Source organism: Dasypus novemcinctus, chromosome Y (genome assembly GCF_030445035.2).
Source record: "Dasypus novemcinctus isolate mDasNov1 chromosome Y, mDasNov1.1.hap2, whole genome shotgun sequence".
In the NCBI taxonomy this organism is placed as follows: domain Eukaryota; kingdom Metazoa; phylum Chordata; class Mammalia; order Cingulata; family Dasypodidae; genus Dasypus; species Dasypus novemcinctus.
This window is the reverse complement of record NC_092216.1, coordinates 20,973,386-20,983,569: the sequence shown is the minus strand read 5'-3', so window position 1 is coordinate 20,983,569 and position 10,184 is coordinate 20,973,386. Positions and strand designations below refer to the sequence as shown.

Sequence of the window (10,184 nt, the reverse complement as noted above, 5' to 3'; positions counted from 1 at the left end):
CTTCAGGTATTCTTTATTAAGTAATGCACAAGCTAAATCATGATTGCCTCAGACAGTGTCTGTTCTTCTATAAAATAGCCATTGCACATAACTAACTTTTACTCAGGAACATTTAATAAACATCAAGTCTCTGAGTTACAAAGTCACAGAATGAAACAGCCATCAACATTGTGCAATCACAATATGAACAGAAGATTAGCTCTTGGCAAAAGCACTGAACTATACTCTGTCAGGAAGAGATGTATTAAAAGCAGCTCTGCCATGAGACATAATCCCTGGATATATATATATATATATATAGATAGATAGATAGATAGATAGATAGATAGATAGATAGATAGATAGATGGACAGATAGATAGATAGATAGATAGATAGATAGATATATTCATAGATATAAATAAAGTTGCAGACTCCATTTTTACAAAAGTGTAATTAAGGTAAAAAATGGGATGTTAACAAATGCTTTGTCAGTCTTTCAAAGGAGAAAGCACAGGAAAAAGTAAATAGCTGGCTTAATAAAAAAACTCAAATTGCACATTCTTCTATCTATATATAAAACTGTGTGAAATAAAAGTAAGGATGTATATATCCATGATTTTGAACACTTATATTCAGCTTGGCACTTTTTACACTATCATTTTGTTCCTAAATCATGTATATTAAATTAAAGCCAACCAATTACATATACAGAAAGCTACATATATCTATATATAAATATTTACACACATATATATAGATACTTTCTGGTTAGTAGAGATAAAGAAAAATAAATTAAAAAACGAAAACCTTTTCTTTCTTCACCACAATGATAAGCTCTTTTCATTTTTTTATTCTTTAGACTTTAAAATGCTACACAGGGTTATTGAGAGAATAAGAGTTCAATACACTTGGTTGGTTTCATAAGACTCATGTTGGAAAATGTGACTTCACAGAGAAAAATACTTCCATTTAAATACACACAAAGAGCAATGCTGGACATCTCGAGCAGATCTTCAGAGATGGAGAAGAAAGGAAAAGTGTCTGGTAGGACTCTTTAAAAGAGTCACACATCTACCATCATCTATTGGTGGATAGCTAGGTCACCTACAACAGCACAGAATTCTTGAAAGAATATTCTTCCATCTCTATCCTTTTTTGCATTTATTATGGTTTTGTCTACAATTTGCATTAACTGTGTAGCTTTCAGATTGTTCCCCACCATCACCTTCAGCTGTATACCCATCTTTATCCATGTCATAGATACGGAATGCAAACCTCAACTTTTGTTCCTTGTCTCCTTTGACACTGAACTAAAAGGCTCCTTCAATGAATTCTTTTTCTTCTTTTTTATTTTCTTTTATATGCTACATTCAAAGATCAACTCAAGATGGATCAAAGACCTAAATTTAAGAGCCAAGACCATAAAGACCTTGGAAAGCAGTGTAGTGAAACATCTACAAGACCTTGTAATAGGAAATGGCTTCATGAACATCACACAAAAAGCATAAGCAGCAAAAGAACAAATAAATAAATGGGACTTCCTCAAAATTAAAGCCTTCTGCACCTCAAAGGAGTTTGTCAAGAAAGTAAAAAGGGACCCTACACAATGGAAGAAAATATTTGGCAACCATATATCTGATAAGAGGCTTATAACTTGCATATACAAAGAACTCCTATATCTTGAAAATAAAAAGATAAACAACCCATTTAAAAAATGGGAAAAAGATTTAAACAGACACTTCTCCAAAGAAGAAATACAAATGGCTAAAAAGCACATGAAAAAATGCTCCAAATCTTTAGCTATCAGGGAAATGCAAAACAAAACTGCAATGAGATACCATCTTACTCCCATAAGATTTTGACAGCTATGAAAAAAACAGAAGAATACAAATGCTGGAGAGGATGTGAAGAAATAGGAACATTCATCCACTGCTGGTGGGAATGCAGAAGGATCCAACCATTCTGGAGGACAGTTTGGCAGTTTCTCAAAAAACTAACCACAGATTTGCCATATGACCAAGCAATTCCACTGCTGGGTATATACACAGCAGAACTGAAAACAAGGACACAAACAGATATATGCACACCAATGTTCATAGCAGCATTGTTCACTATCGCCAAAAGTTGGAATCAACCCAAATGCTCATCAACAGATGAGAGGATCAATAAAATGTGGTATATACATACAATGGAATACTACTCAGCTTTAAGAACAAATACACTACAAACTCACGTGATAACATGGATGAATCTTGAGAACCTTATGTTGAGTGAAGCAACCCAGGCATTGAAGGACAAATACTACATCACCTCAGTGACATGAAATAAGCAAGCTGCCTCAGAGAGCTAGAGACTGGAAGATAGGCTTACAGGAAATCGGGGGATAGAGGAAGGATGTAAGCTGACATCTACATGGGTGAAATCTATGGATAAGCTGGAGGTAAGTATGTGTACAAGGAAGGGATAAAATGGGGGCATTGGGTTACCTTTGGATGGGGCTTGAGAGCTTGAGGGGGTCTAGGAATGGGCAGATGGATAATATTGCCCAAGAAATTGGGGGGAGGGTGGGACAACATACAAACTTAGGAAAATGTCAGGTGTTGGTTGAGAGTATAATGCTGAGAAAACCTTTTCAATATATAATTAGGAAAGTTACCTGTTTAAGATATTTAAAGGGGATAATCTGATGTAGGACAGACTCCTAGTGAATATGTGAATGCTCATTTTGCCAGAGTGGGTTATACCATGGGTAGAGACCCATATAATGAGAGTGAAGGTAGACCCACATCCTGTGGAGGACTAATGCCATCAAATAGAGGGAACTGTATCTCTCAAGAGAAATGGTGGCTCCCAGGGCATTAGGGCAGTTGAGCAAGTCAAGCCCTCAACACTGTTGCAAGTATCTCTGAACATGGCTCCTCAAGAAGTGAAGATTGACTGTCACTGTGGGCCCCAAGGGGAGGGGGAATTAAATATTGAATAGATGGAACCAACGTAACTGTGAGGGCAATAGAAGTGTTTCACAAGTGTACACAAGGATGGATATAAAACATGTAATATTACACTGAAAACATATAGGGGATGGCAGACTAATAATGTAAACCATAATGTAAAACATAGGATAACTAAAAATTTAGAAAACTGTATAGCCTAAAGTATAAACCACAATGTAATCACAAATGTTACCTTTTTTGAAAGCTATTGTCTCAATATCTGTACATCAGTTTCAGTAAATGTGATATGAATAAGTTAAAAGATTATGGCTGTGGAAGGGAAAAGGGTTTATATTGGATATGTGGGAGTACTGTATATTGTATATATGAATTACTGTGATCTATGGCTCTTGTTAAGAGAAGCTTAATAATTAGGAAAAAAGAAAAGAAAAAGATAGGATGTAGAATTTTTCCAAATCAATATGTATTCTATATCTAGCCTTTAAACTCATTGCTATATTCCATTTTACTAGTAAGGGAACCTGACATTATATTGGGCTTCACTTTTCAGGAAGTTTTGGATCACAGAATGGTTCAACAATGGCAGTGGAGGAATACTGGTATGGGGTGTTATTGACAGGGGACATATGGTGACAGGGAGTTATACAGGGCATGTGTCCAGGGTGCATGGAAATATTTGGATATACTCATAGTGGAAACAATTAAAAACAACAGCTGAGGGGGTACTGGGCTCCTGGCTGGGGGGGCTCTGTCATGGTCCCTAGGGGAGCAGCAGCAGTCCCTCGGGTGCAACAGCAAGGACCAGGAATGAATGAGGGTCCAACAGTGAGCCCCTGATACTAATGACTATGCTTGTAAGCCTATACACCTGAAATAAGAACAATGCCTAGAGCAGCACTGTGCCTAAGTGTTCCCTCCTGACAGCCTCTGTGTTACTCAAATGTGGCCAGTATCAAAGCCAACCTCAGCATGTAAGTGCACTGCCTTACCCCAGCATGGAACATGACACCCGGGGATGAGCCTCCCTGGCACCGAGGGATCACTACCAAGTACCAGCTGATGATGTAACTAGAAAATGACCTTGAATTAAAGGTTCAATGCAGACCAGCAGAATATCCCTGTCTACATATAATAACAGGAGTTAAAAAGGCTGTTTGACCTAAAGTAAGGGGGAAATGGAAAGGACAAATGAGTTTATATGGTTATGAGTCTCTAAAAAAGAGTCTGGAGGTTGTCAGAAGGATTGCCCTTATGCACACCTGAACAGAGTCTCAGAGACAGATAAAGTAGATACAACCCCAGGTATTTATTCTTCTGAGGGCTAAAGAGACCAACAGGTTTTATGGTCATGGCAGATGGAGTTCACTGTCATGTCATTTGGCCCTTCTTTGGAGCTGGTGTTTCTGCATGATGGAGCTGGACTCAGATGTGATCTCTTTTCACAAGGCTTTCCTGCTACTTTACTGGAATTGTAGTTGGTGCTGGGGTTTAAGATATATCTAGGGGATCTGAATCACTGGACTGACAATATGATAACCAGAACCTGAGCCTCAACAGTCTTCAGCTCCTATACTCTGATTTATTGGACTTACCCCACTCAGCTAACATGGAGTTGAAGAATGTCAACAACCACACCATGGAGTCTACAGTGCCTACAACTGAAAGCAGGAGGATTGCATCCAGTATCCATGTGGAATCTAAGCCCCCTCTTGACATAGATGTGGAATGGACACAACCAAGCCAAGGTGCATAGGAAAGAGGCATACAGTAAGGATTAGAGTGGACTTAATGATATTCTATTCATGAATTAATGTGGTTAATAATGGAGAAAATGTGGCATTGGTGTGGAAAAAGTGGCCATGGTGGCGGCTGGGTGCGGGGAATGGGAGGAGGAGATGACATGTGGAGGCATTTTCTGGACTTGGAGTTGTCCTGGGTGGTGCTGCAGGGACAACTACCAGACATTATGTCCTCCCATGGTCCACTGGATGGAACATGGGAGAGTGTGGACTATGGTGTGGACCATTGGCCATGGGGGTGCAGCGATGCCCAGAGATGTACTCACCAAACGCAATGGATATGTCTTGATGATGGGGGAGAATGTTACTGTGGGGGGAGTGGTGGGGGTAAACGGGGACCTCATGTTTTTTGAATGTAATATTTTTTAAGAAAATGAATAAATAAAAAAACATAATATGTGAACAGCAAAAAAAAAAAAAAAAGTATTCACCAAATGCAATGAATGTGCCACAATGATGAAAGAGGTTGCTGATGTGGGAGAAGTCAGGTGGGGGGATGGGATATATAAGAACCTCTTATATTTTTTAATGTAACATTTTTTGGGCACGATGTATCTTCAAAAATACAATTAAAATTGATGGAGGTGGGGGTGGAGAGTGGGATATATGGGAACCTCATGTTTTTTAATGTAACATTTTCTGTGATCTAAAAAACTTGAAAAAAGATAGTGAAAAAATAAAATAGAATAAAATAAAATATATGAGGTCCCTATATACCTCCACCCCACCCACTACACCCCTCCCACATCAAAAACCTCTTCTATTATCATGACACATCCACTGCACCTGGCCAAGACATTCTGGAGCACTGCTGCACCACATGCAGAGAGATTCACTCAATGAATTCTTTAAAGTCTACTTCTCCATTCCCATCCGTGTGGAATATATCTATTACTCACTGTGCTAAAGGATTCTGTTGTAACTCTGGCAGAGACATGAACTCTTCCACATGCAAAGAACCAGAATTGTCCAAATCGATGTCCTTAAATCTCTTTCCTAACCTTTTAGCTTCATCAGCATCAAAGTGTGAGCACATTTCCAAAAGCTACTTGCCTCATTTCCCATTTTGCTCAGCAGGTCCTACGGCTCACTCTGTTGGAGAAGAATGTGGGCGCTTAGACAGGCTGGAGCAGCAAGCCAGGGGTCAAATGCGGTGGCCTGGTGCGGCTACTGTTCTCAGGCCCCCGCGGGGGAGGGTGGGTGCGGTAGGGCGAAGGGAGCGCCCTGGGGCCTGGGCCACCGGTGGGGTGACTGGGCAAGAGAGGGAGAGGGTGGGGATGGGAGGAAGCAGAGAAAAGAAAAGAAATTAAAATGCAGATTCAAAGACGGGTGGGGGAGAGAAAAGGGGGGAAAAGGCAGAGAGAAAGGAGGGGAAGAGCAGGAGACGGGGCCAGGAGTCTCAGGGGTTGTAGCTTTGCGCTAATGCCAGAGAGGTGACAACAGACTGCAGTGGCTCCCGATGACCCACAACCTCAGGGCATGAAAAAGCTGTGTTCACTCTTTTTTTATTTTTTTTATATTTTTAATGTTACATTCAAAAAGTATAAGATGTTCCCATATACCCCCATCCCACTCACACCACTTGCCCCAAATCAAGAGCCTCTTTCATCATCTTGGCACATTAATTGCATTTGGTGACTACATTTTGGAGCACTGCTGCACCACATGGATAATGGTTTACATTGTATTTTACACACTCCACAAGTCCACCCAGTGGGCCATGGCAGGACACACAATGTCCAGCATCTGTGCCTGTAGTACCACCCAGGACAACTCCAAGTCGTGAAAATGCTCCCACATCATACTTCTTCTTCCCTCTCCCTATCTTCAGCAGCTATCATGGCCACTTTCTCCACATCAATGCTACAATTTATTCCATTACTAATCACAATAGTTTCATAGTAGCATATCAGTAAGTCCACTCTAATCCATACCCTGGAATGGTTATGTCCACTTCACCTCTATATCAGAGGGGGTTTAGATTCCACATGGATGATGGATGCACTTCTCTGTTTGCAGCTGTAGGCACTCTTGGCTCCCTGGTGTGGTAGTTGACCTTCTTCACCATCCTGTTAGCTGGGCAGGGTAAGTCCAATGAACCACAGGGTAGGAGTTACAAGTCTGCTGAGGCTCAGGATTGTCATATGGACAATCCAGATATCCAGGTTCCCTGAGTTTACACCAGACCCAGAACCAAACACAGGTATAGTGAAAGTGACAGAAGAGGCATGTGTAGAAAGGTCACATGCATTTTTAAAGAAGATCAACTCTAGCTCACATCTTACTGAAGTAAGCAAATCAACTTATCCCATCTACAACAGGTTCACACCAACAGGATGGACCAGTTTCAGGAAAATTATTTCCTGTTGCACATATGCAAAGTACATTAACTCCACTGCAACATTAAGTAAAAACTCTTATCAAATTTGGTTATAGGTGTGGTCTTTGGTTGAGCATAATTCCCCTAGAGCTGTGGATTTTGAAACTGAGAACAAATTATATATGCTTCCAAAATACAAAGAGGGATTGTCAAAATATATAGTTCCCATTACCATAGGGAGCAATTTTAAGGAATATAGGATTCCTGTATACAAAACAATTTCAAAAACCTCCAAAACACACTCCACTAGATTTTAAGGCTGAAAATCATCTATAAAACCATTCTTCTTCTTGGGGATTGATGGAGTGGTAGCCCTACCCTCCAAAAACTTTTCCAGTGACCACATTCTAGGATCCACCCTTACAAAGCAACAGAGTTGCAGACAAACTCTAGACCTCACCCTCTGACAACACAGGGTTGATGGCCAGACTCTTCCAATTTCTGGAGCACAGACTCAACCTCCCCAGAACATTGAGGGTGGTGGCCTTACCCTTCCCAGTCCTGGGGAATGTGCTCCATCCTTTCTGAAGGTTGGTTGGTAGCACTGGCCCTGAAGAGTTGGGTGGAAGGCCTACCTTCTTCAAGTGCCAGGTCATTCTCCTCCTTCTGCACATAGGGATGGGTATATTCTCCTGGCTTGAGATGTCTTCAGTCCAGACCTCAGCTTCCACATTTCTATTTTTTAAGTCATTTTCCCATAATCTCTCCCATTTTGGTAATTTCTTACTAGACTGGCAGAGGAACTGGTCATACAGATTGCACAAAAACCTAGTCCTTTTAACATGCAGCACAGTGGGGGTACAGTCCCTTAGGTAATAAGACCTTATTCTCACAGGATAACTTTATTTCCAATCCTATCTTGTAATGAAATGACTGAGCAGTTCTATGGTTAATTAAATCTCACATGGGGTACTATTCTTTGGGGACTCATTTTCTGGAAACTCAGAACTTCCCAAACCAACAATTTCTTTCCTGTGTGCCCAGGAGTTCAGTTCTCATCTTATTATTTTCCTCTCAAGTGAGGGATGAAAGCCAGGTCATACTTTCCACATTTAGTTTGGAAAGTTCCTCAGCTAAATAGCCAAACTCAGCACTTCCAAATTCTGCCTTCATATAATATTAGATGTCAATTTTATCAAAATTGTTACCACTTTAAAGCAAAGGTTATCTTTCTTCTAGTTTGCAACAACACATTCATCATTTTTGTCTAAAGCTTCACCAGAAGTATTCTCAACATCTGTATTTCTACCAACAGTCTCTTCAAAGCAGTCTAGACCTTTTCTATTAACCCTCTCACAATTCATTAAGAATCTTCCCTTTACCTATTTAAAAAACCTTATAGCGTTTTTGGTATTTTCATAGCAGCACCCCACTCTTGGCACAAATTTCTGTTTTAGTTTGCTAAAGATTGCCAAGGCAATAAGCCATAAATGGGTTGGCTTTTATAATGGAGATTTATTGGCTTATAAGCTTACAATTCTAAGGCCATAAAATATCCAAATCAAGGCATTAGACTCATCTGGGTCTTATCATTTTTAGCTTCCTGGGTTCTGTGGTTTCCTCCCTCAGCCTCTAGGGTTCCTCTCAGTCTCCTTTCTTTGTAGTCATCCATTTATAAAGGACTATAGCAAGAGGATTAAGACCCACAGTGGGTCATGCCCTACTGAAGTAATCTAATCAAATGCTCTCATCAACAATAGGTTCAAGGCCACAGAAATGAATCAGTTTGAAGAATATTATTTTCTGGAGTACATATATATCAAACAACTATGCTGTCTTACCCCCATATCATATAACAGAGATGTATTAACTCTCTGTCATAGTGTTTAAATTATAGGATACCAGTTTTAAGAAGTAATATTATCCAAAGACTTTCATCCATGTCTGGGTTCTCTAGGGCATTCATGTTTGTACACAGAACTGCAAGGAGGAGAAACACATCCTGACTTGATTTAGAGGTAGTGTATACATCACCATCCCAGGGTCTACAGGATGAACGAATAAAATATGAATTAGGGTGGACTTACTGGTATTATACTATCAAACTATTGTGACTCTAGCAAAGGAAGAAATTGTATCATTGATGTGGAGAGATTAGCCACAGGAATTGCTAAGGGCTGGATGAGGGAAGAAGAGATGTGATTTGGGGCATTTTCAGGATCTGCAGTTGTTCCAAATGATATTGCAGGGACAGACATTATATATACTGCCATAATCCACTGAATGGACTAGGAGAGTGTAAACTACAATGTAACCTATAATCCATGCAGTGCAGCAGTGCTCCAAAATATATTCACCAAATGCAATGAATGTGCCACAATGATTAAAGAGATTGTTGATGTGGAATGAGTGAGAGTGGGGTGGGGTGTGGGTTATATGGGAAATTATTATATGTTTTAATGTAACATTTGTTGTGATTCATGTATCTTTTTAAAAAAGATGGTAAAAATGTAAAAAAAATGTTGAATTCTTTTAGGCAAAAGTATGACTGCTATTACTTTTATTTAGAGACTAAGTATGATTTAAAGAGATATTTATAGTGTCAAGTTGATAAGGGTGGATGGTGATAGTTAAGTTCATGTGTCACCTTGGCTTAATTATTGTTTCCAGTTCTCTAGTCAAGTAAACACTGGCCTTATTGGTACTGTGAAGGTATTTCAGGGATTTAAGCCATTAGTCAATTAACTGAGTTTATGAATAGTTAAATCAACAATGAACAATGGATATTTTATTCATTAATGAGAAAAGTCTTACCCAAACCATTGAAAGCCATGGCACAATGATAAAAGAGGTTGATGATGTGGGGGGAGTAGGGAGTTGGGGTGTGGTATATATGGGAACCTCTTTTATTTTTTAATGTAACACTTTTTGTGATCTATGTATCTTTAAAAAAAGACAATTTTAGGTCATTTTAAGAAAGGAAAGAAAACTCATGACTTTAGAATTCAGAAGAATTTCTATTTTGATACTCTGGAAGCCAGTAGGACACTGTACAGCATCAATAGAAGAGCAAGAAGAGGCTAAAGATCAGAAAATTACTCTCTCTATGTATGGTGTCCCTATGAGGTGC

At 39.5% G+C, this 10,184-nt stretch overlaps 1 pseudogene; it reads right to left on the bottom strand.

Moving 5' to 3' along the window:
* Positions 1-1,044: 1,044 nt before the first annotated feature.
* On the bottom strand, positions 1,045-5,799 carry LOC139438351 (calcineurin subunit B type 1-like; annotated as a pseudogene).
* Between the last annotated feature and the right edge of the window lie 4,385 nt (positions 5,800-10,184).